General features: G+C 50.2%; 1 protein-coding gene across 1 annotated transcript in view; it reads left to right on the forward strand.

Annotated features, from left to right (window-relative positions):
• LOC138513127 (uncharacterized) overlaps nucleotides 1-25,500 on the forward strand; it is a 1,268,315-nt gene that overhangs the window by 410,807 nt on the left and 832,008 nt on the right. The window lies entirely within an intron of this gene.

Here is a 25,500-nt window from a genome sequence, read left to right on the forward strand (position 1 = left end):
ACAACCGCCCCTCCTAGCCGCCCACACCAGATATGAGTAGCTTGGGTCATCGCAGCAGCTAATGCCAGCTGACAACAGCCCCTCCAAGCAGCCCATCCCAGATCTGAGTAGCTCGGGTCATAGCAGCAGCTAATGCCAGCTGACAACTGCCCCTCCAAGCAGCCCTTGCCAGATCTGAGTAGCTCGGGTCATAGCAGCAGCTAATGCCAGCTGACAACCACCCCTCCAAGCAGCCCTAGCCAGATCTGAGTAGTTTGTTTCATAGCCGGGGCTAATGCCAGATGACAACCGCCTCTCCAAGAAGCCCGAGCCAGATCTTAGTAGCTCGGGTCATAGCAGCAGCTAATGCCAGCTGACAACCGCCCCTCCAATCAGCCCCAGCCAGATCTGAGTTCCTCGGGTCACAGCAGCAGCTAATGCCAGCTGACAACGCCCCTCCTAGCAGCCCACGCCAGATATGAGTAGCTCAGGTCATCGCAGCAGCTAATGTCAGCTGACAACCCCACCTCCAAGCAGCCCACGCCAGATCTGAGTAGCTCTGGTCATAGCAGCAGCTAATGCCAGCTGACAACTGCCCCTCCAAGCAGCCCTAGCCAGATCTGAGTAGCTCGGGACATAGGACCAGCTAATGCAAGCTGACACATGTCACTCCAAGCAGCTCCCGCCAGATCTGAGTAGCTCAGGTCATAGCAGCAGCTAATGCCAGCTGACTACCACCTCTTGAAGCAGCCCATGCCAGATCTGGGTAGCTTGGGCCATAGCAGCAGGTAATGCAAGCTGAAAACTGCCCCTTCAAGCAGCCCCTGCTAGATCTGAGTAGCTCGGACCACAGAAGCAGCTAGTGCTACCTGACAACCGACCATCCAGGCAGGCCTAGCTAGATATGAGTAGCTGAGGTCATAGCAGCAGCTAATGCCAGCTTACAACCGCACCTCCAAGCAGCCCACGCCAAATCTGAGCAGCTCAGGTCATAGCAGCAGCTAATGCCAACTGACCGTCACACCTCCAAACAGCCCCAGCCAGATCTGGGTATCTCGGGTCATATCAGCAGATAATATGAGCTGACAACTGCCCCTTCATGCAGCTCCAGCAAGATCTGAGTAGCTCGGCCTATAGCAGCAGCTACTGGCAGCTGACAACCACTCCTCCAAGCAGTCCTATCCATATTTGAGTAGCTCGGGTCATACTAGCAGCTAATGCCAGCTGACAACTGCCCCTCCAAGTAGCCCTATCCAGATCTGAGTAACTCAGGTCATAGCAGTAGCTAATGCCAGCTGACAACCACTCCTCCAAGCAGTCCACGCCAGATCTGAGTAGCTCCGGTCATAGCAGTAGCTAATGCCAGCTGACAACCGCCTCTCCAAGCAGTCCATGCCAGATCGGAGTAGCTCAGGGCATAGCAGCAGCTAATGCCAGCTGACAACCACCCGTCCAAGCAGCCCTTGCCAGATCTGAGTAGCTTGGGTCATAGCAACAGCTAATCCCAGCTGACAACCACCCCTCCAAGCAGCCCTAGCCAGAATTCAGTAGCTCGGGTCATAGCAGCAGTTACTGCCAGCTGACAACCACCCCTCATAGCAGCAGCTAATGCCAGCTGACAACTGCCCCTCCAAGCAGCCCTAACCTGAGTAGCTCGAGTTATAGCAGCAGCTACTGCCAGCTGACAACCACCCCTCATAGCAGCAGCTACTGCCAGCTGACACTGCCAGATGACAGCCACCCCTCCAAGCAGCCCTGGCCAGATATGAGTAGCTCGAGTCATAGCAGCAGCTACTGCCAGCTGACAACCACCCCTCATAGCAGCAGCTAATGCCAGCTGACAACTGCCCCTCCAAGCAGCCCTAGCCAGATCTGAGAAGCTCGAGTCATAGCAGCAGCTAATGCCAGCTGACAACCACCCCTCATAGCAGCAACTGCTGCCAGCGGACAACCACCCCTCCCAGTAGCCCTAGCCAGATCTGAGTAGCTCGAGTCATAGCAGCTGCTACTGCTAGCTGACAACCACCCCTCATAGCAGCATCTACATCCAGCTGACACTGCCAGCTGACAACCATGCCTCCAAGAAGCTCTAGCCATATCTGAGTAGCTCGGCCCATAGCAGCAGCTACTGCCAGCTGACAACCACTCCTCCAAGCAGCCCTATCCATATTTGAGTAGCTCAGGTCATACTAGCAGCTAATGCCAGCTGACAACTGCCCCTCCAAGTAGCCCTATCCAGATCTGAGTAACTCAGGTCATAGCAGCAGCTAATGCCAGCTGACAACCACTCCTCCAAGCAGTCCACTCCAGATCTGAGTAGCTCGGGTCATAGCAGCAGCTAATGCCAGCTGACAACCACCCCTCCAAGCAGTCCATGCCAGATCTGAGTAGTTCAGGGCATAGCAGCAGCTAATGCCAGCTGACAACCACCCGTCCAAGCAGCCCTTGCCAGATCTGAGTAGCTTGGGTCATAGCAACAGCTTATCCCAGCTGACAACCACCCCTCCAAGCAGCCCTAGCCAGAATTCAGTAGCTCGGGTCATAGCAGCAGTTACTGCCAGCTGACAACCACCCCTCATAGCAGCAGCTAATGCCAGCGGACAACCACCCGTCCAAGCAGCCCTTGCCAGATCTGAGTAGCTTGGGTCATAGCAACAGCTTATCCCAGCTGACAACCACCCCTCCAAGCAGCCCTAGCCAGAATTCAGTAGCTCGAGTCATAGCAGCAGCTACTGCCAGCTGACAACCACCCCTCATAGCAGCAGCTACTGCCAGCTGACACTGCCAGCTGACAACCACCCCTCCAAGCAGCCCTGGCCAGATATGAGTAGCTCGAGTCATAGCAGCAGCTACTGCCAGCTGACAACCACCCCTCATAGCAGCAGCTAATGCCAGCTGACAACTGCCCCTCCAAGCAGCCCTAGCCAGATCTGAGAAGCTCGAGTCATAGCAGCAGCTAGTGCCAGCTGACAACAACCCCTCATAGCAGCAACTGCTGCCAACTGACAACCACCCCTCCCAGTAGCCCTAGCCAGATCTGAGTAGCTCGAGTCATAGCAGCTGCTACTGCTGACTGACAACCACCCCTCATAGCAGCATCTACATCCAGCTGACACTGCCAGCTGACAACCATCCCTCCAAGAAGCTCTAGCCATATCTGAGTAGCTCGGGTCATAGCAGCAGCTAATGACAGAAAACAACCACCCCTCCATGCAGCCCTAGTCATATCTTAGTTGCTCGGGGTGTAGCAGCAGCTAATGCTAGCTAACAACCACCCCTCATAGCAGCAACTGCTGCCAGCTGACAACCACCCCTCCCAGTAGCCCTAGCCAGATCTGAGTAGCTCGAGTCATAGCAGCTGCTACTGCTAGCTGACAACCACCCCTCATAGCAGCATCTACATCCAGCTGACACTGCCAGCTGACAACCATGCCTCCAAGAAGCTCTAGCCATATCTGAGTAGCTTGGCCCATAGCAGCAGCTACTGCCAGCTGACAACCACTCTTCCAAGCAGCCCTATCCATATTTGAGTAGCTCGGGTCATACTAGTAGCTAATGCCAGCTGACAACTGCCCCTCCAAATAGCCCTATCCAGATCTGAGTAACTCAGGTCATAGCAGCAGCTAATGCCAGCTGACAACCACTCCTCCAAGCAGTCCACGCCAGATCTGAGTAGCTCGGGTCATAGCAGCAGCTAATGCCAGCTGACAACCGCCCCTCCAAGCAGTCCATGCCAGATCTGAGTAGTTCAGGGCATAGCAGCAGCTAACGCCAGCTGACAACCACCCGTCCAAGCAGCCCTGGCCAGATCTGAGTAGCTTTGGTCATAGCAACAGCTTATCCCAGCTGACAACCACCCCTCCAAGCAGCCCTAGCCAGAATTCAGTAGCTCGGGTCATTGCAGCAGTTACTGCCAGCTGACAACCACCCCTCATAGCAGCAGCTAATGCCAGCTGACAACTGCCCCTCCAAGCAGCCCTAACCTGAGCTACTGCCAGCTGACACTGCCAGCTGACAACCACCCCTCCAAGCAGCCCTGGCCAGATATGAGTAGCTCGAGTCATAGCAGCAGCTACTGCCAGCTGACAACCACCCCTCATAGCAGCAGCTAATGCCAGCTGACAACTGCCCCTCCAAGCAGCCCTAGCCAGATCTGAGAAGCTCGAGTCATAGCAGCAGCTAATGCCAGCTGACAACCACCCCTCATAGCAGCAACTGCTGCCAGCTGACAACCACCCCTCCCAGTAGCCCTAGCCAGATCTGAGTAGCTCGAGTCATAGCAGCTGCTACTGCTGACTGACAACCACCCCTCATAGCAGCATCTACCTCCAGCTGACACTGCCAGCTGACAACCATCCCTCCAAGAAGCTCTAGCCATATCTGAGTAGCTCGGTTCATAGCAGTAGCTAATGACAGAAAACAACCACCCCTCCATGCAGCCCTAGTCATATCTGAGTTGCTCGGGGGATAGCAGCAGCTAATGCTAGCTGACAACCGCTGCTCCTTCAAGCAGCCCACACCAGATCTCAGTAGCTCGGGTCATAGCAGGAGCTAATGCCAGCTGACAACTGCCCTTCCAGGCAGCCCTAGCCAGATCTGAGTAGCTCGGGTCATAGCAGCAGCTAATGCCAGCTGACAACCACCCCTCCAAGCAGCCCATGCCAGATCTGAGTAGCTCGTGCCATAGCAGCAGAAAATGCCAGCTGACAACCACCCTTCCAAGCAGCCCCAGACAGATCTGAGTTGCTTGGGTCATAGCATCAACTAATGCGAGTTTACAACTGCCCCTCCAAGCAGCCCCAGCCAGATCTGAGTTGCTTGGGTGATGTCAGAGTCTCGCCGGGGAGGGTCTCCGGAGCCTCCTGTGAGTACTTCTCAGCCTCATGTGAGTACTTTTTCAGCCTCCTGCGAGTACTTCTCAACCTCCTCAGCCTCCTGTGAGTACTTCTCAGCCTCCTGTGAGTACTTCTCAGCCTCCTCAGCCTCCTGGGAGTACTTCTCAGCCTCCTATGAGTACTTTTCAGCCTCCTGTGAGTACTTCTCAGCCTCCTGTGAGTTTTTCTCAGCCTCCTCAGCCTCCTGGGAGTACTTCTCAGCCTCCTATGAGTACTTTTCAGCCTCCTGTGAGCACTTCTCATCTTCCTATGAGTACTTCTTAGCCTCCTCAGCCTCCTGTGGGTACTTCTAAGCCTCCTGTGAGTGCTTCTCAGCCTCCTGTGAGTTCTTCTCAGCCTCATGTGAGTACTTCTCAGCCTCCTGCGAGTACTTCTCAGCCTCCTCAGCCTCCTGTGAGTGCTTCTCAGCCTCCTGTGAGTATGTCTCACTGCAGGCTTCTGATGACTTTCCAAGCCCTCTCCACACAGTTCTTGGGATCTCGATTGCTCAGTTCACAGTCCCAGGTTTTCGGGGTCCCACATGCTGTTTCCTTTATTTAGTCCTTCCTTTACAGGGCCGACCTCTGATTGGAGCCTGTTCAGCAGACTCTGTAAGTGGGACCTTGAGTGACTGGCCGTCCAGCAATGAGCAGAGACAGAGGAGGAGAGAAGGCTGCCCCAAACTTGGGACAGCATTCTCACCAGGCCCCTCACCGCCTCCCTCTCCAAGAGCCCCAACCCCTCTCAATTTCCCACCCACAAGACTTTGTAGTAGGTTGACTGTATTCATAGGCTACTCTGCAGGGTCTAAGGCTCTGCCAACTTCTCGATACCACCCTCCCGCGTAGTCCTGTACCGGTCCTCCACTTCACCTCCTCTCCTCCTCTGCCTCTGTATGTCACCCTCCCTCTATAAAGAACTCTTCCAGTGACTCTGCTAATCTTTTTCTTTACTTCCTTTTCTTGTGCACATCCCCTCTTCTTCATCTTCTTGCCATCTACCCTCTTTCCCACCTTCACTCCTTCCTCTAATGCTTTACTATCACCCCATTTCTTCACCCTTGTGGGCCCCTCCATTACCCCCGTGAACACCTTGTCTGTATGGGTCAGGATTCTCCAATTCTTGACTACCGTCCCACTTTCTGATCCGTCCTTTTCAACCTCCTGTGTCTTTTTTCTCCCAGCCTGCAGGGTCTGTCTTTCCCCAGCCTGCAGGGCCTGTCTTTCCCCAGCCAGTGGGGTCTGTCTTTCCCCAGCCTACGGGGCCTGTATTTCCCCAGCCTGCGGGGCCTGCCTTTCCCCAGCCAGTGGGGTCTGTCTTTCCCAAGCCTGCGGGGCCTGTATTTCCCCAGCCTGAGGGGCCTGTCTTTCCCCAGCCAGCGAGGTCTGTCTTTCGCCAGCCTGCAGGGCCTGTATTTCACCAGCCTGCGGGTCTGTCTTTCCCCAGCCCCCGGGGCCTGTCTTTCCGCCTGCGGGGTCTGTCTTTGCCCAGCCTGCAGGGCCTGTATTTCCCCAGCCTGTGGGGCCTGTATTTCCCCAGCCTGCAGGGTCTGTCATTCCCGAGCCTGCGGGAACTGTCTTTCCCCAGCCTGCAGGGTCTGACTTTCCCCAGCCTGTGGGGCCTGTATTTCCCCAGCCTGCAGGGCCTGTATTTCCCCAGCCTGTGGAGCCTGTATTTCCCCAGCCTGCAGGGTCTGTCTTTCCCCAGCCTGCAGGGCCTGTATTTCCCAAGCCTGCAGGGTCTGTCTTTCCTGAGCCCACGGGGCCTGTCTTTCCCCAGTCTGCGGGGTCTGACTTTCCCCAGCTTGTGGGGCCTGTATTTCCCCAGCCTGCAGGGCCTGTATTTCCCCAGCCTGCAGGTCCTGTATTTCCCCAGCCTACAGGGTCTTTCTTTCCCCAGCCTGCGGGGTCTGTCTTTCCCCAGCCTGTGGGGTCTGTCCCCAGCCTGCGATGTCAAACGGGAAATCATATCGTGCCTCCTATACTGTATGAATATATGTGTATTGGCCTTCGCCAAGCTGCTTATAAGCCACGTGCGAGGAAATCCGCATTGCAAGGTCTTGACCTTAGATCAGTGCAAGCCGCCATTTTAGATCTATCCGCCATTTTAGATTCTCCCTCTAAAGTCACCATGTGTTTTAAGATGGTGGACAATGTCATTCTGAATGTAACATGGCCGTCTTGACCTCTGTGTATAAACTAATGTATAGCTTGCCAGCAGGCTACATGTTGGGGTCAAAAACTGAGATCTTGTCCTTCGCTGACCTGTGTGTAGAGGATTACTTGCACCAACGAAGCTAATCCACGAGCATATGTTAAACACAATGGGCCTCATTACACGGAAGGCGGTAATGGTTAACGGCTACCGTTAATGGTAACGGTGACCGTTAACCATTACCGCCTTACTACGAGGTCCCTTAGCGGGTTGGTGCTTTAACGCCTGCTTTTTGCAGGCGTTAAAAACCAACCCGCTAAGGGACCTCGGAGCTAATTACGGCACCGCAAAAATGCGGTGCCGTAATTACCGCCTTCCCCATTCCCATAGAGCCCTATGGGGCAGAAATGGGAATGGGGAAGGGCAATGGCGGAAGGGGGATTTACCGCCCCTCAAACCTTGGAATGGGGCAGTAAATCCCCTTTCCGCCAAGGCGGTGCCGGTATTTTACCGGCATGAGCCATGGCGCTAATAGCGCCATGGCTCACCGCCTACCGTGTAATGAGGCCCAATGTCTTCAAATACTGAAATGTGAGCACTTGCTTGGCTACATTGCATAAAACTGTTTGAGAAGGCTTAACATGAAATCCTAACATATACTGTTACCATTAAGGCTTGTTAGTGAATACATTAAAGGTAAACCCTAAGTGTACAGGTGGACGAACTCGGCACGAACCCTAGATCTGTCATGTATTAACCAATATTAACTGGGAAATGGGTTGAACATCGTGATTTCGAGGGTATAAAGAGTGCGACTATTCTAATGTACAGTCGCACTCACTGAGCACACCGAGCCATGCTGGAGTTCGCGGTCTTGTACTGTCTTTCCCCAGCCAGCGGGGTCTGTCTTTCACCAACCTGCGGGGTCTGTCCTTCCCCAGCCTGCAGGGTCTGTAATAGGCAGACACCTGTGCAGTTCCCTTAGGGACCACTGCAAAAAGTTTAAGACTACAGGAGTAAGCAGTAAACCCAATTGGTAGCAGTCTGCACCACCCAGATTTACCTGGTAGCTGTGGCTGAGCAGTCAGACTTCCCTCAAGAAAAGTTAGGCAGTCTATATAGTATACACAATAGGGCTAAAAATACAGTAAAACAAGCAAACACTGACCAGCACTTTGGTATAAAAGTATATAATTATTTATTTCAAAACACACTCATGAAAATACACTGGCACTAATATATCAAGCAAGTTCAAACACAGTCACTATAAGTATATACACCTCCCTAGTTAATTATTCGACAAGTCTAGGTTAAGACACCACTTATTAGCAAAACAGAGGTGAGCGCGTAACTGTAGATGGCACCCCAATAATTTGTTTAAAAAGGGAGAGAAAAGATAACACAGTACCAACACTTTTAAGAAACCACAGCAAGTCAAGAAAGGCAGGGTCTACTGTAGAGCCAAAGGTTCATAGGCCATGCCCACTCTTGGAGAGAGCAAGGCGGAATGTGCCCAAGATCACACAGTGGAAATGCACTCAAAGTCTTTGCAGAAAAGTCAAAAAGAGGTTGGATCAGTTCCGAAAGGCAAAGTTAGCAGGTCTGAGGTCAACCCAGTTAGAAAGTCAAGGATTTACGGGACACCTTGGACAATCTGTTGCAAGGGAGACCAGACGGGAAACAGTACCTGAAATGGTGAGAAAGCTCCAGCGGTGGCAGTTGTTCCTGGCAGCGGGTGCAAGTCGTGGCTTCGCCAGAGGAAGAGATGATCTCGACGAGGAAGAAAGCTGGAGGTCGTTGCACTGCCAGGGAAGAAACCAGCCGCAGAGTTCCCGATTAAAAGGTATGACCCTTTTATTCGCGGTAGTGGTGAAGCGTGGCTATCCGGCTGCCGGGGTTATTGGCACGGGCGATTCGACCACGAGACGTCCAGGAAGGCGAAAAAGGTGAACTGGTTGGTCCCACCAGCTCAAAGGGAAGAAGACTCTCCTGGAAGAAGATCTCCTCTGTCGTCGGGGAAGTGGTGAGTTCCTACAGCAGGGCTCCACCGGTGGTGTCGTCGTTGTAGATGGCTCAGCTTCTCCCTCTTCGGATTCTTTAGGTCCTGTGGAGACTTCTGAAGTTCCAGTCCGCAAAGCCCTGCTTTTATGCAGAAAAAACCCCATTCAACAGCCTAGCTGTCACTCACACATGCTAAGTGGTGAGCCGGGCGGCTCCCCACTGGGCCAATCACACAAGAGTGCGACTTGAGTTGCCAAGGCAACTCAGTCCAGGGTGCCTAATCCCCCTCCCACACATCCTGTAGACCCCAGACAGAGTGGCACCATTTGGAGGGCTTCTGTGCAGATGCCTGCCAAAAAGTGGAACAAAGGGCTCGACTTGGGTTAGAGTTTCAGAGGCGAACACAAACGCCATTTTAAAACCGAGTCCTGGCAAAAAGACCCAACCGGGGAATAAATATTAAATAAATAACCCGGCGATATCTTTAACATTGCACCAAAAAGTGGTGCGTTAAAAATCAATGGGAAAATCCCATAAGAAATATTCTGGTGGAATATTTCGCGTGGTATCCACTGCCACCAGCCAGAAACTCGACAAGGGGGACTGGACTTTGCCCCCTTGGAAAACAGACCCAGGGGCAATCGAATTACCCCTACCAGTACTTCCACAATATGATGGTTTGTACTGGTTCTGTTCACAATTTGAGACTAGTAAAGCCAATGGTGACTTTACATGCCCTGGGAGACAGTAGTCAGTCCCAGGGTATGGGGTCTATGTTTGGGGGTCACTATGACACCCCTGTGTTACTGCACTGAGGGTGCTGTGTAACACACTTACCAAACACACATGAAGCCCTATGGAGTAAAAGACCCCATAGCCCATAAAACACATTCAAAGTCAAAGGACATTCTCAAATCATGTCTAAGAGTGGGAGAAAAAGAGTCTCACTCTTGGCAGGAGAAAAAAACAAACCCCAAAAATCCAGCAAAGCTGCTGGGGGACTCACTAGGTTTTGGAAATTAGCCTTAACAGAGAATTCTCCCTAACAGTCTGTCTTTCCCCAGCCTGCAGGGCCTGTATTTCCCTAGCCTGCAGGGCCTGTCTTTCCCCAGCCAGTGGGGTCTGTCTTTCCCCAGCCTGCAGGGCCTGTCTTTCCCCAGCCTGAGGGGCCTGTCTTTCCCCAGCCTGCAGGCCTGTATTTCCCCAGCCTGCAGGGCCTGTCTTTTACAGCCTGAGGGGCCTGTCTTTCCCCAGCCTGCGGCCCTGCATTTCCCCAGCCTGCAGGGCCTATCTTTCCCCAGCCTGCGGGGCCTGTCTTTCCCAGCCTGCGGGCCTGTCTTTCCCCTGCCTGCGGGGCCTGTCTTTCCCCAGCCTGAGGGGCCTGTCTTTACCCAGCCTGCGGGCCTGTATTTCCCCAGCCTGCAGGGCCTGTCTTTCCCCAGCCTGAGGGGCCTGTCTTTCCCCAGCCTGCGGGCCTGTATTCCCCCAGCCTGCAGGGCCTGTCTTTCCCCAGCCTGAGGGGCCTGTCTTTCCCCAGCTGAGGGGCCTGTCTTTCCCCAGCCTGCAGGGCCTGTCTTTCCCCAGCCTGAGGGGCCTGTCTTTCCCCAGCCTGAGGGGCCTGTCTTTCCCCAGCCTGCGGGGCCTGTATTTCCCCAGCCTGCGGGGCCTGTCTTTCCCCAGCCTGCGGGGCCTGTCTTTCCCCAGTCTGCGGGGCTTTGTTCTTTCCCCAGCCTGCGGGGCCTGTCTTTCCCCAGCCTGCCGGGCCTGTCTTTCCCCAGCCTGAGGCGCCTGTCTTTCCCCAGCCTGCGGGCCTGTCTTTCCCCAGCCTGAGGGGCCTGTCTTTCCCCAGCCTGCGGGCCTGTATTTCCCCAGCCTGCAGGGCCTGTCTTTCCCCAGCCTGTGGGGCCTGTATTTCCCCAGACTGCGGGGCCTGTCTTTCCCCAGCCTGCGGGGCCTGTATTTCCCCAGCCTGCGGGGTCTGTTTTTCCCCAGCCTGCGGGGCCTGTCTTTCCCCAGCCTGCGGGGCCTGTATTTCCCCAGCCTGCGGGGCCTGTCTTTCCCCAGCCTGCGGGCCTGTATTTCCCCAGCCTGCAGGGCCTGTCTTTCCCCAGCCTGTGGGGCCTGTATTTCCCCAGACTGCGGGGCCTGTCTTTCCCCAGCCTGCGGGGCCTGTATTTCCCCAGCCTGCGGGGTCTGTTTTTCCCCAGCCTGCGCGGCCTGTCTTTCCCCAGCCTGCGGGGCCTGTATTTCCCCAGCCTGCGGGGCCTGTTTTTCCCCAGCCTGCGGGGCCTGTATTTCCCCAGCCTGCGGGGCCTGTCTTTCCCCAGCCTGAGGGCCTGTATTTCCCCAGCCTGCGGGGCCTGTCTTTCCCCAGCATGCGGGGCCTGTCTTTGCCCAGCCTGCGGGGCCTGTCTTTCCCCAGCCTGAGGCGCCTGTCTTTCCCCAGCCTGCGGGCCTGTCTTTCCCCAGCCTGAGGGGCCTGTCTTTCCCCAGCCTGCGGGCCTGTATTTCCCCAGCCTGCAGGGCCTGTCTTTCCCCAGCCTGTGGGGCCTGTCTTTCCCCAGTCTGCGGGGCCTGTCTTTCCCCAGTCTGCGGGGCCTGTATTTCCGCAGGCTGGGGACGGGGCCTGTCTTTCCCCAGTCTGCGGGGCCTGTATTTCCCCAGCCTGCAGGGCCTGTTTTTCCCCAGCCTGCAGGGCCTGTCTTTCCCCAGCCTGTGGGGCCTGTCTTTCCCCAGTCTGCGGGGCCTGTCTTTCCCCAGTCTGCGGGGCCTGTATTTCCCCAGCCTGCAGGGCCTGTTTTTCCCCAGCCTGCGGGGCCTGTCTTTCCCCAGCCTGCGGGGCCTATCTTTAGTCTAATGCACATTGATGTACAAATAACAATACACTTTTTGGGGGAGTGAAGCAGAGTCATGGGAGTGTTTTAGAGATCAGGTTGCACAGATGGCGTGCACCAATCACTTGCACCCTCTGCCTCACTGAGCAGCTGCTTGGCACCTTCCATCAGGCCTTCCTTCTGCGTCCTACTGAGGATTTCCAGTCAGCGTGCAGGCCCTAAAACAGTGTATACACAGGGACGCTAACTTACAGGCAGATAGAGGGACGCTACTGTTCAGAAGTTCACAGGGCCGCTACTCTACAGCAGTACACAGGGACGCTACCTTTCAGACTTGTAGAGAGGGCCGAACTATGCGGAGGTACAGAGGGCTGCAACTCTGCAGAGGTATACAGGGCTCTACTCCATAAGGGTACACAGGGATTCTACACTGCAGCAGTACACAGGGCTCTACTCCGTAGAGGTGCACAGGGATACTACTCTGCAGCAGTACACAGGGCTCTACTCCGTAGAGGTGCACAGGGATTCTTCTCTGCAGCAGTACACAGGACCGCTACTTTATAGAGGTGCAGAGGGATTCTACTCTGCAGCAGTACACAGGGCCGCTACTTTATAGAGGTGCAGAGGGATTCTACTCTGCAGCAGTACACAGGGCTCTACTCTGTAGAGGTACACAGGGATTCTACTCTGCAGCAGTACACAGGGCTCTACTCCGGAGGGGTGCAGAGGGATTCTACTCTGCAGCAGTACACAGGGCCCTACTCCGTAGAGGTGCAGAGGGATTCTACTCTGCAGCAGTACACAGGGCTCTACTCCATAGAGGTGCAGAAGGATTCTACTCTGCAGTAGTACACAGGGTCGCTATTCTGCAGCAGTACAGAGTGCCGCTACTTTATAGAGGTGCACAGGGATTCTACTCTGCACAGTACACAGGGACTCTACTCTGCAGTGGTACACAAGGACGTTACTCCACAGAGGTAAGCAGTTCTGCTACTCTGCAGTGGTACAAAGGTCTGCTATTCTATAAAGGTTAACAGGGTCACTATTCTGAAGAGGTACACAGAGCCACTACTCGGCAGAGGTTTAGCGATGATTGTGGACAACTTGGATCAGTGTGTGTGGAGCAAACTAGGATTTATAAATGCTTCAAGTCAGCCTCAAAAGAAATTAGTCAAATTGAATGTTCCAATAGTTCAAACGTGGCAAAACTAAGACTTGGACCAATTATACGGTGTACGAAATTGGTGAAAGTGATCTCAGTCCCTAGAATGTCCAGCGTAGTGCGACTGTTGGTCAGTTTTACGAAGAGTTGTCTTTCTAGGCCTTGTCTATTATCAGTCACTCATACAAGAAACTGTCAATTTGAAGTCAGTGTGTGGGATATGATTGACTGCGGAAACGGACTGATCTTTATTCCAGTGCAATGTCCCTGGAAGCAGAGAGGGTAACAGGTCTGAAATGCAAATCATTCCACGTAAAGTTCTAAAGCGGCGTCTTGCCTTGAACTTGGCTAGAAGCAGAGCAGTCGCTGTTCCTGGCGAGAGACTCTTTCCTTAACCGTGTTATTTCTCGTTGAAAAGTTTCGGCCGTCAGGATGCTGAAAGTTGGGTAATACATTCTGCTGTTAACCTTTGCTTAGGTAAGCTTGATAAGTGAATTTAACGTCTACCTAAATAGCTAATTACTAATTACACCCCCTGAGCGGGAGAGTTCAGCTGGGTCTAATAGTCAGCTTCCAGCAGTAATTGGGATTTCTGTCTTGTAATTACTTTCCAGTGTGTCGATTAGGCCCGAGCCCAGGTTTTGTTTAATGGAGGATCGCAAATGTTTCTGTTTTTGGTCCTAATTGGCGCGGATCACTTGTCATCTTTTTAGGTCTGAGGTTGGACTCATTAAGCAGTAATTGCACCGCCAGGTGTGAACAGAAGACATTTTGAGTTCTTTTTTAGCTACTGAATGCCAAATTATTCAGTCAAACAGCAGGGCCCAAAGTAGACCTAATCAGGTTCTAAATCCAGGTTGCCAGACAGAAACCACCACTCCTGGGTGCTGCCTTCTCCAGAAACCTTATAAAAAGAACTCCAGGTTAGATGTTGTGTATGTCTGCTCCTAGCCGGCACTGTATTATATATATGTGTTGTCCTTTACACCATTTATGAAATAAGAATTGTAATGACTTATTAGGTAAGGAGTGAAAAGTAGATCTCTAAAACTCTAGGCACACTTGGCCAAACCTAGCCCGGTGCCACAGCTCGGCATGCTGTCCCCAACCACACCGGTGGCTTTGCTGGTCCCAACATACTGGCACGACTGTAGGCTGAATATAATATAATATCACGTGACAGAGCAGAACATGACCTCAGTCCTGAAACTTAAAGACGTGTGTGCACTGGCTACCGCACACACACACACACACGTACAAACATATACGGACAACTGCATACATGCATTCAGACACACACATACCCAATCTTGGGCACACAGATACAGGTAAAAAGACCACTAGATACACACCCAAACCAGCAGTAGCCACCACACACCAAACATCAGACACAAGATGCAAGTGTGGACACCCGTGGTAACAAATGTATATATCTCGATGACACGCCGGCTGAGGCAGGCCATTCGTTTTGCAGGGAGACACAAAAAGCAGGTCCTCCCAAAAAACAACGCTGGTGGAAAGGAAGTGCGGGAAGGCCCCGCCTTTACCAGGGAACCCCACCAATCAGGAAGAGGATGAGGTCACACAAGCAGTGCAGTCGTAGACCCAGTCGGCAAAGCCAGCGTGCGTTGTCTCCACCACACGCTGTGGTAAACCTGCCACCCTACTGTAATGTTCCCTCACACCCATGCAGTGAAGTGACACGTCAGAGAGGCGGGAAGTTCTCAACCAAAGCTGCTCTACTTTGCTCTTTCCAGGTGACCTTTCTCCCTTAAAGTACTGGACCCAATGGGTCCCAGCAGGAGGCTGGCAGGTGACCAGCTGAGATGGCCACTAACCGTTGAAGCATGCCAGCCTTGTTTCCTCTCTTTCTGTTCGCACATGGGTGCAGTGGGACTGGGCAGAACCTCTGCGAGGGACGGCATGAAGGGACACCGCACGCCCCCCCCCTGGTCATCTACAGTGTGTAGATCTGGAGGGCACTCTTCTTTCAAGCCTCGTGTCCTGGCTTCCATTCCAGGTGACATGGATGGAGGGCTCAGGCTCTCATCTTGAGCTTCTCGCCCTCCTTCCATTTTCAGCTCGCGCACTGGCTCTCATGTTAGTCCTTCTTTGATTTCCAAACCAGGTCCGCATCATTCACTGGTTCGTGTCTTCTTCTTTTGCTTAGAGCATCATCTTTGGGAGTTGAGGTTCACCACTCTTGCTTCTCGAGACCCAGTGTGATTCTCTCCGCTTTCCATACTCGGCCATGCTCTGTGGTACTGTTACCATGTCGCACGCCTGCCTCTAGGAACTACCAAGCGGTGGCTCAGGGGGGCCAGGTGTCTCCCCCAACAAGTGAATGATGGACTCAGGGGCAGTATGAGGGAGTCTCCAAGTCATGCCCCCTTAGTCCTTGCACTGTGACAGGGGACAATTACTGAAGCCCCTTCTATGGACCCACTCCCCAACAGAAAGAGTCCATCTAGTCAGGCCCAAAGTCAGACAAAGAAAAAACTAAAGCTTGACTTTATCTGAAGTCAATTTCATTCAAATTCCAGTAAAAAACATTTGTCCTGATACTATTGCAACCCAACCTGAAGTCACAAGTTGCTCCATTAGTTCCTGAGGCCGCACCTAACACACTCTTGCAACCCAACCCAAAGTCACAAGCTGCTCCATTAGTTCCTGAGGCCGCACCTAACACACTCTTGCAACCCAACCCTAAGTCACAAGCTGCACCATTAGTTCCTGAGGCCACACCTAACACACACTTGCAACCCAACCCTAAGTCACAAGCTGCTCCATTAGTTCCTGAGGCCGCACCTAACACACTCTTGCAACCCAACCCTAAGTCACAAGCTGCTCCATTAGTTCCTGAGGCCACACCTAACACACTCTTGCAACCCATCCCTAAGTCACAAGCTGCTCCATTAGTTCCTGAGGCCGCACCTAACACACTCTTGCAACCCAACCCTAAGTCACAAGCTGCTCCATTAGTTCCCGAGGCCGCACCTAACACACTCTTGCAACCCAACCCAAAGTCACAAGCTGTTCCATTAGTTCCCGAGGCCGCACCTAACACACTCTTGCAACCCAACCCTAAGTCACAAGCTGCTCCATTAGTTCCTGAGGCCGCACCTAACACACTCTTGCAACCCAACCCTAAGTCACAAGCTGCTCCATTAGTTCCCGAGGCCGCACCTAACACACTCTTGCAACCCAACCCTAAGTCACAAGCTGCTCCATTAGTTCCTGAGGCCACACCTAACACACTCTTGCAACCCAACCCTAAGTCACAAGCTGCTCCATTAGTTCCAGAGGCCGCACTTAACATTAGTTCCTGAGGCCGCACCTAACACACTGTTGCAACCCAAACATAAATCACAAGCTGCTCCATTAGTTCCTGGGGCCTTACCTAAGACACTGTTGCAACCCAACCCTAAATCTCAAGCTGCTCCATTAGTTCCTGAGGCCACACCTAACACACTCTTGCAACCCAACCCTAAGTCTCAAGCTGCTCCATTAGTTCCTGAGGCCGCACCTAACACACTCTTGCAACCCAACCCAAAGTCACAAGCTGCTCCATTAGTTCCTGGGGCCGCACCTAACACACTCTTGCAACCCAACCCTAAGTCACAAGCTGCTCCATTAGTTCCTGAGGCCGCACTTAACACACTCTTGCAACCCAACCCAAAGTCATAAGCTGCTCCATTAGTTCCTGAGGCTGCACCTAACACACTGTTGGAACGAACCCAAACCTAAGTCACAAGCTTCTCCATTAGTTCCTGAGGCTGCACCTAACACACTGTTGGAACGAACCCAAACCTAAGTCACAAGCTGCTCCATTAGTTCCCAAGGCCGCACTTAACACACTCTTGCAAGCTTGTGCTTTTCGAATCGTGGACTTCTCCACCAGTGATATTCATTTAGCCACTCTGAGCCAATATTATGTCCATATTCAGCAGGTTTAGAAAGCTTACCCAGTTTGTGCAGCATATTATTCACACATGGAGGAAACAAGAGACATGGACCCTGCACTGAATGCACTAGAGCGTAAAAATAATGAGAAGTACACCAGCATACATGGTGGCTAAGCTCCACATATCGGGTGGCACACACTGCTCGCACAGCAAATTGACCAAATGGCTTGAATCACAACTCGTCCACAAACAGTGGACCCAAACTCGATCCCAATGTCAGAATGGAATGCACCCACAATTTTCCAATTTTGCAAATCTTGCAAAGCGTATCTTTTTCAACACCTGACCAAGGACTGATCCCAATGGACACACATACATCAACTCGCTGTACTGTGCTACTGTAAAAAGATTCAAGCCCAAATGCTGACTGCCAACACCTTGTACAGAGCTCTGCTGCTCTCAAGCTAGGTCAGCACTCTAATCAATCAAATAAAATACACATAACAAATAGAGAGTGATAGGAAGGGAGAGAGAACAATTAAAGATGGCGGACATAGTAGGTGAAGTCTTGGGCCAGTCCACTACGCCCACAGTGAAGCCAGGTTCACCTAGGGCAATCAGCCAATCCCAACCCAGCCCCCGTTTCAGACACAAGTGCAACCACTCATCAGTAGCCCAACCCAGGGAGAGCACTATAAAACTCAGAGAAGACGGCTGTGGCAGGCGACTGGAGAGTGGTGAACAGAGGAAAGAGCGCTGGAGTTGAAGGAGTTGGAAGTGCTCGTGATGAGAAAAGGAAATGTGACATGAGAAGGTGGTAACATAGGGAGGGGAAGTTTCAGCAGAGGATGAGGAGGTGGTGATATCAGGAAGTGACGGCAGTACTGAGGTAAAGGAGGAGGCAAGATGTGATTAAATTACTTCTGCTCGCAGGAGTACAAGGATGAGCGGTGGCTAACCCGTCTACTCAGCCCTCACACTTTTACAAAGCAAGTCATCTCAATCATAAAAAGAAAACAGGCAGAGTCAAGTCACCCTCTGTGGGAAGGCTGTCCTCTTAAGAGTGGTGTGGCTGTAATCCAGTAGCAACCCAAACAGCGAAGAAAACAATCCAAAATAAAAGGTACGTCCAATCAAAATTCTATACAAATATAAATACTTTAATTAAACACACCATATGCAATCATAACCAAATCGAAAAACACTGCAAACACCCCCCCCCCCCCGGGGAAAGAACAGAGAATATGCAGAGATAGAAAGATGCAGCCTCTGAGCGATGAAACAGGGAAAAGGCAGTCAATAGCTGCAAAGTTCAGGAGAGGACATGCTCCTGTGAAATAAAAGGAGTAAAAGTGACCTAACCAGTCTTTAGAGCCCAAAGAAGTACCAGGGGAGCATTTAGCAGTCAATAATACCTACTGTTCTTGGCAGCCCAACAGCATCTAACCAAGCTTCTTGGTGCCGTGCAAATGGTTCAAATCAGACCCAATTCAGCTGTCGCATTGGTCAGGTGTGGAGCAGGAGTTGAGCTGGGGTCGAGCATAAGCTGGCTGCGGTTCGAACGAGTGTTCAAAGAAGGGCAGATCATGAGGGCTACCAGGGTCAGTTCAACAGTCCGCAAAGATGCTGGTGACTTCATACAGAGTTCCAGTTGGGTGATTCGACACAGCATTTGAGGGTCGTGTTCGATGAGGCTACCAAGGTCGGTTTGACTGTGGATTTGGATCAGCGATAAAGAGGAAGGCGGTCTTGAAAAGTGGTTCAAACACAGTGCTCGCTGCCATGAGCTTCAAGTTTAAGCAATGGTTTTGCTCAGCTTTAGCGGTGCAGCAGCAAACTGGTCCTAATGAGTAGCACAGTGACTCGAAGATTAAGTGAGTGCCTAAGGCATGTCCAAAGCGTCCTGGTGATTTGACTGTGTTCAACAGGTTCGAAATGCGTCTCAAAGTGGTTTTACTGAGAAAACACAGGGATTCTGGCAATTATGGATATCAGGTTTCGGTGTTTCTCAATCCAAGGGTTTCGGAAAAAGATTGGTCCTTATTCTCATTCGTCCAAGCATGGAAAGGCTGGCAAACCCCTGCAGGGGGTCCTTCATCTCTAGTGAGTTTCTGGGTACCAGTGTAGTTGGCAAAGAGGCAGGTCTTGAGTCAGCAGAAGTCACCCCAATGTGCCCTGGGGTTGATTAGAGAGCAGCGCTTGCCTTATTTTTTATTAAAGTGTATAGATTTTGTGAAAGCTTTTACACAAGAAAGATCAATTTACATGAAATAGAATTCATCAACACCAATCTATACCTTACTAATCACAGTGACAAATACAAAGATGAATACACCGCGCATCGGTAGACATGAGATCATCAGGGACATAAAATCGTCAAAAATTAGATATCGATATGCTGCTCATTTATCCTAACTAGAACATTTGCCAAAGCAATAATCGGAGAATTAGAATGCTCTGATCATTGCTTTGGCAAATTTTCAGTGATCTCTCCCAAAAAAAGGAAGGGAAAGACACATAGGCCCTCATTACGACCCTGGCGGAAATCGCGGTGCTAAATGCACCGCGGAGCACGGCGGAAAGCTGCCGATAGCGCCATGGAGGTTGGCGGATTTTCCGCCCCATGCCGACCTTGGCGGGGCGGTAAATCCCCATTCCCCATTTTACCCTTCCCCATTCCCATTTTTGCCCCATAGGGTATAATGGGAGTGGGGAAGGCGTTAATTACGCCACCGTAAAATACGGTGGCGTAATTAACAACAAGGTCCCGTAGCGCCATGGATTTCTCCGCCCGGAAAAACCAGGCGGAAAACGGCTCCATGGCGCTACGGGAACTCGTAGTAGGGCGGACGGGTCCGCCGCGAATAACGCTGGCGTAAACCCACTCCGCCAGGGTCGTAATGAGGCCCATAGGCTTGTTTACCAAATTACTAAAAATGAGAATTCTCAGATATTAAGTTGCAGGACAATCAATTAGTAGGTGCTTCAGTGATACATAGGACCCCGAGTCTTTACGAAGGCCACAGACCACAAATCCTTTCTTTGGGTTTCAAACTGCGAATAGGACCCTATCTTTGTAATGTAGCAAGTAGATTCAATCTAAATCTCAGAAAAACATTGCGGAAGGAAGAATCGGGAAACTGGACAAGGTTCTCGGGAGGGAACCCAAAGGTCTATGGAATCTGCCGCACACATGAGGTCCTGATCCCGACTCCACTCAGTGAACTTAATGTTAGATTCAATTTCAATAAGGAGCTTAGCGCATTCCAAGGTAAAAAGGTTTAAAGGCTGGAATGATTTATTAACCAATGCCTTATTTAAAGAATCATATAATGAACCAGGATGGGGATCAAAGATTTAATGATTTAATTTTAATTTTACCCAGAAGATATACGACCTCCAGGACCGAATTCCCAACTCGTGACGTAACACTGTGTATGGCAGAGCTGGCGGGAGACCCACATTTTATTCTCCAGAATATCCCCTCACTTGTTTCTAGCTTCTGCCCCCCAAAACTACAGATCCCAAGACCGTACAGTATTGAGGGTAGAACCGTACACAAAGAAAATGTTATTATTGGAATAAGTGTAAATTTGCCACATTGCCATAGGATTTTACTCATTTGAGCATATAGAGGGGCAGGCTTGATTTTTAGCACAGCACAAAGTTTTTCCATGGAAGGTTTAGATAAATAGAAAACCTAAATAAGTCATTTAGCTTGTAACTGTAAGACTTACACTATTAGTATGCCATTTAAAATTTTAGTCAAGTTATTCGTGTTTAGTGACCAAAATTGCAGATTTAGGTGGATTAAGACTGGGATTATTCCTACACAAGTCGGCATCAATACATTGTAAAGCTCGCTGCAACCCCATGGGGGTTTTATCAAACAGGAAAATACCAGTGGCCCAGCGGGTCAACTTTAAAGCCCTTTGTATAGGTCATCATGCCCTTTACGATCAGGGTGCCGATTATCTTCAAGCTAAATTTACCAGTTATCCTCCTAGGCGTAGTTTACGCTCCGCCTCGGCCAATCGTCTGGTAGTTCCTAGCTATAAACAGGTACGCGTGGGAGGCCGGGCCTTCTCCACGGCAGCTGCCATCCTATGGAATGACCTCCCCCTTTGTATCAGGAAAATCACTAACTACTTAGCTTTTAGCAAGGCTGTAAAAACCCATCTTTTCTAGGCACTGTTGCTCGCAGCTCAGGTTCTCTCCCTCTTTAGCGCCAAGATGCCTTGGGTGACCGTGCGCTTTACAAATACTCTTAACATAAAATCTGCATAAAGAAGTGTGGGGATTGAAAGAGAAACAATTTTGGGTAGAATTGGCTGCATGGAGTCAATCTTCAATCAAATAAAGACTGAAAAGACAGGGGGCCAATGCGCAACTCTATCTAAGACCCACACAGGTACCACCATTGAACACAAATCCCCAGATGATTTAGCCGAACCTGGATGGAAATGCCAGAATGTAATTCGATAAGCAATTTCACGAGACCCCCAGGAATCCCCCATGTATGCAAAGTATTCCATAGTTGATAACGATCGACACAGTCGAACACGCTCGAGAGATCAACAGAAGCCATAAAGAGGGTCTTTCCACAAGGCCAGATCCTGCAATACAGCTAAAATCAAAATCATGAGGGGGAGGATGGTACTTCCAAAAGGCCTGTTCCTACAATACAGCTAAAGTCAACATAAAGAGGGGAGGATGGTCCTTCCACCAGGCCTGTTCCTGCAATACAGCTAAAATGAACACATTAAGACTTGAGCCACATTGTTTTCTAAATTCTGGGCTCTTGTCACCTAAGATTCCAACTCACCGAGGAGTAAAGCAGGCCCCAGCTATCTACAACTTTTTCACCTCAGATGTTCACCATTTTGAGCCCACATTGAGATCCTTCCCACAAGCTATTAGAGGGGAGAAAGTGAAGCGTTTGTCAAACTGATCGATCAAACAAGAATTGGCTTACAAAGACAGTTGGACAGTTGGACAGTCTACACAGATACACCGGTTTGAACCACTTGGAAATAAACCAATCCAAGACCAAAGTCATGTGCTTCAAACGAGGCAACCAGAAGATTGAGTCTTTCACATGGACTGTGGATTCAAACCCAAACGAGAAAGTTGAGACCTTTAAATATTTGGGAACTACTACCAACAACAGCTTGGTGGAGACTCAGTTTCTTGAAGACCCTCAAGCCAAAGCCAAACAACTGGCTAGCCAAGTAAAAATGATGGATGCCAAATTTGGCCGATTTTCACTGGTAGCAGCCATAACCTATTACAAGGGAAAAATCATCCCCTCTTTAACATATGGTACAGACGATATTTTGGGAATTCCTGCTGAGACCTGGGGGCGTTTCGGATCAATTATCTGGAAAAAAACTTTAAACCTTCCAGATTCATTCCAAATGGACGTGATTCGCAGAGAACTATCATTACCATCAATCCAAGCAGAAGTTGATTGGAAACGGCTTACCCTATATCGAAAAAGAATTACACCAATGGGCTGTAGGTGTAGGGATTAATCAACAGGGAGATCAAGAACAACCCGCCCCCGCGACTGACCAACTGGGATAGCCATTTTAAGACAATTTTGGAAGATGTGTGCTGCTCTGAAGTAGACCTCATTGCAAACCAGATGCGTGTAAAGGAAAAACTGTTTTGCGCTGATTGAATTAGAACTTTGCAGAAGGAAACGCCTCAAAACTGGTTAAAGAGACACCTCAGAGTGCCTTGAAACTCAACGAAGTGCAGCCTTACCTTCTGAAATTCCCAGATCGTTCTTACAGGGAAACTTTCATGAGAGCACGCCTTAATTTAATTCAAACTAATTAAATCTTGACCATAAGAGGATTCAGCCAGTCGCTAGGCTGCCGATTCTGTATGAACGAGGTGGTGACAGAATCAATTAAACATGTGACCATTTACTGCTCTGGCCTGACCGGCCCGCGACACCAGTTCTTAACACCTCTTTTCCACTCATTGCAAACTTTGGATGATGACCAACGATGGTCTGCTTTAATGAGTGGAACGTCCACTTCATGGGCGATCGCGGTAGTCAGATTCATCTGGAAAGTCTTCCCACCGAGTCTTGCAACTCTTTTCAACAACCTATAAATTAAAGGACCTAAAGATGGACATCCTTAGAACAGTTGCTAGAAAAAAATAAGGAAATCCAGTAGTGGATATATGTGACTTATATGTGTGTTTGTCTTTTTGTAAAAATTGCAATGCAATTAAATTCAAACAAATAATAAAAAAAAATAATCCTGTTTGTAAGATGTTAGGTCTGCCACTGGTGCTAAACAACCTTGACCGTTACCACAATCCTGGAGTAAGAGTACATGGGGGCTACGGGTCGATAGTTGTTAGGATCCTGAAAATTGCCCTGTTTAAATATTGGCACGAGATAACAAAGTCTCCATGACTGGGTGATAATGTATCTCTAGCAATCCGGAGACTCAACACCCACCTGGGGGGATCCTTCTTCAGGACCCATGCCTCACAAAACCGTGACTTTAGTTATGAACAGTTCGATATCCAAAGGAGAAAATGGCCCTTGCAATGGGCCAAGTGCAGAGAGCTGCAAGGACAGCTTAGTAACCATCGGGTTTTGAACTTCTCCGGAAAAAAAAACATTCCATGTTTTCTCAGCGATCAGATTCTCAGTTACAGGAAACTGGCTCCCTGGAATCATGTAGGCGCTGTTAGCACATTTCCAGAACGCTCGTGAATTTCATTTTCTCTCAATGGCCAGAATGTGTTGGCCTTCAGCAATATCAAGGTCACAGCGATGATGTTTTAGCCAATTCCTTTGATTTGGGTTCTTAATCAGGGAAATCCTCAGTGATGTAGATGAAAAAGGACAACCTTTAAAGTCCCGGATTGTTTGACGTAACATTTGCTTCTACTCATGGACACTATGAGCAAACACGTGGGTCTTTGCAACATTGCTCCTATTCTCTGAGGGAAAAGGGTTCGTAACGTGCATAAAACTGCAGAACAGAAACTGGAAAACAGAGGGGGGAGTGTGTGTCAATAGTATCAGGTAAAGTAGAGGGGAATTTAGTGTCAATAAACTCCCAAACAAGACTTTTAAATATAGAAATTACAGACATGGTTACACTGTCATGAAATGGTTATCCCAACAGGCCCACCATACGTTTGATGATGGTGTGTCCTTAAAGTGAATTGTGACCTATCAAATCTCTCGATAGACTGGGAGGTAACATCCAGGGATAACTTCCATCCCTTATTCAGATTTGCAGAAGGTCTGCATGTGTAAGCATCAAAACCTAAGCCCAGGAATGATTCCACTCCCTGCAAAATAAGGTTCAAGATTTGTTTAGAAGACACATGCACAATCCCATAGTTAGTTCTAGACACATCCGTGAAGTCCAAATCCTGTGAATAAATCAAACGTAACACAGGAATTTAAGCGAGCGAAGACAGAGTCGCCGAGCGATTTAAACCTGCATGACCCGAATCTTTAAAAAGTACTTCAAAGGCTGTTAAGTACAGTGATGACTTTTGGGGAACTGTAGGCATCTTGCACAACAGACAATTTGCTAAATGTTCATTATTTATCGGCAAATCAGAAGTCAAGAGAGCATTACTGGAAGAGCCTTGTGCTGAGTTTCCCACCCACTTGATGTTACAACACACAAGCAGAGAAGAGTTTAATATGGGGGGGTAAGGGAAGACATAACTGCCGCGGTGTGGCCGATATGATGCAAGGTTCTATTCTAATACCGCTCTCAGGGGTGACTTGCACTGATGAATTGACCACTTCGGCAGAGCACGCGGTGTGTCAGGCTTTCTTACCGGATAGGATGATAAAATACTCGGGGCAACTTGGACAGAAGCGTCTTCTGCAGATGTGAGGGATTTTTGCAATTCGGCGCCCCCTTTCTCTTGGAATTCTGTCATGTCCAATATTCTACCCGAGGCTCGATCTGTTCTCCAGGAAGATCATCGCACAAGAGTTTTCTGGATTAAGAGAACTAAATCATGTATGTGAGTCTCTTCGCTTTGCAGCGCAAGGTGTTTTTTCTTCTTGTTGTGTTCACTTTTCAATAAAGCACTCTCCGTCGCTTGGATGTAGGTGGATCACGGAGAGGAGAACTATCATGTAAGTCCACTATCTCGATCAGAAGATTATCCAAAGAGAGCGAATCGGGAGGATAGCTCAGGGGCAACGTGCACGACTTGGAATCAAGATGAGTTTGATCCCCGGTCTGGGTATTAAGCGTGTTATAAATAACCAATTACTATTACAAAAATTACAACCTGTGATCAATTCCTCCACACCAATAGGTGTATGAAAGTATCGAGGTGGGGCAGAGGATGTCATAAGAGAAGGCTGAATTACCTCAACAGGAGGTTCTCCGCTCAGAGCAGTTACCGCCGAGGATAGGGCAGATCAGATCTTCTTTCAAATACAGGCACAACAGCCGAGAATTATCCTTTAATTCCCTATTTAAGATGATTTATAATCTTACCGAGGACAGGAAAACTACATAAGTTGCCAAATTGGAAGAGGGAACCGTACACCCCTCAACGAGCAAGATGTTAAACAGCGG

The sequence above is a fragment of the Ambystoma mexicanum genome, chromosome 12 (assembly GCF_040938575.1).
Source record: "Ambystoma mexicanum isolate Mex_15411 chromosome 12, UKY_AmexF1_1, whole genome shotgun sequence".
Classification (NCBI taxonomy): Eukaryota; Metazoa; Chordata; class Amphibia; order Caudata; family Ambystomatidae; genus Ambystoma; species Ambystoma mexicanum.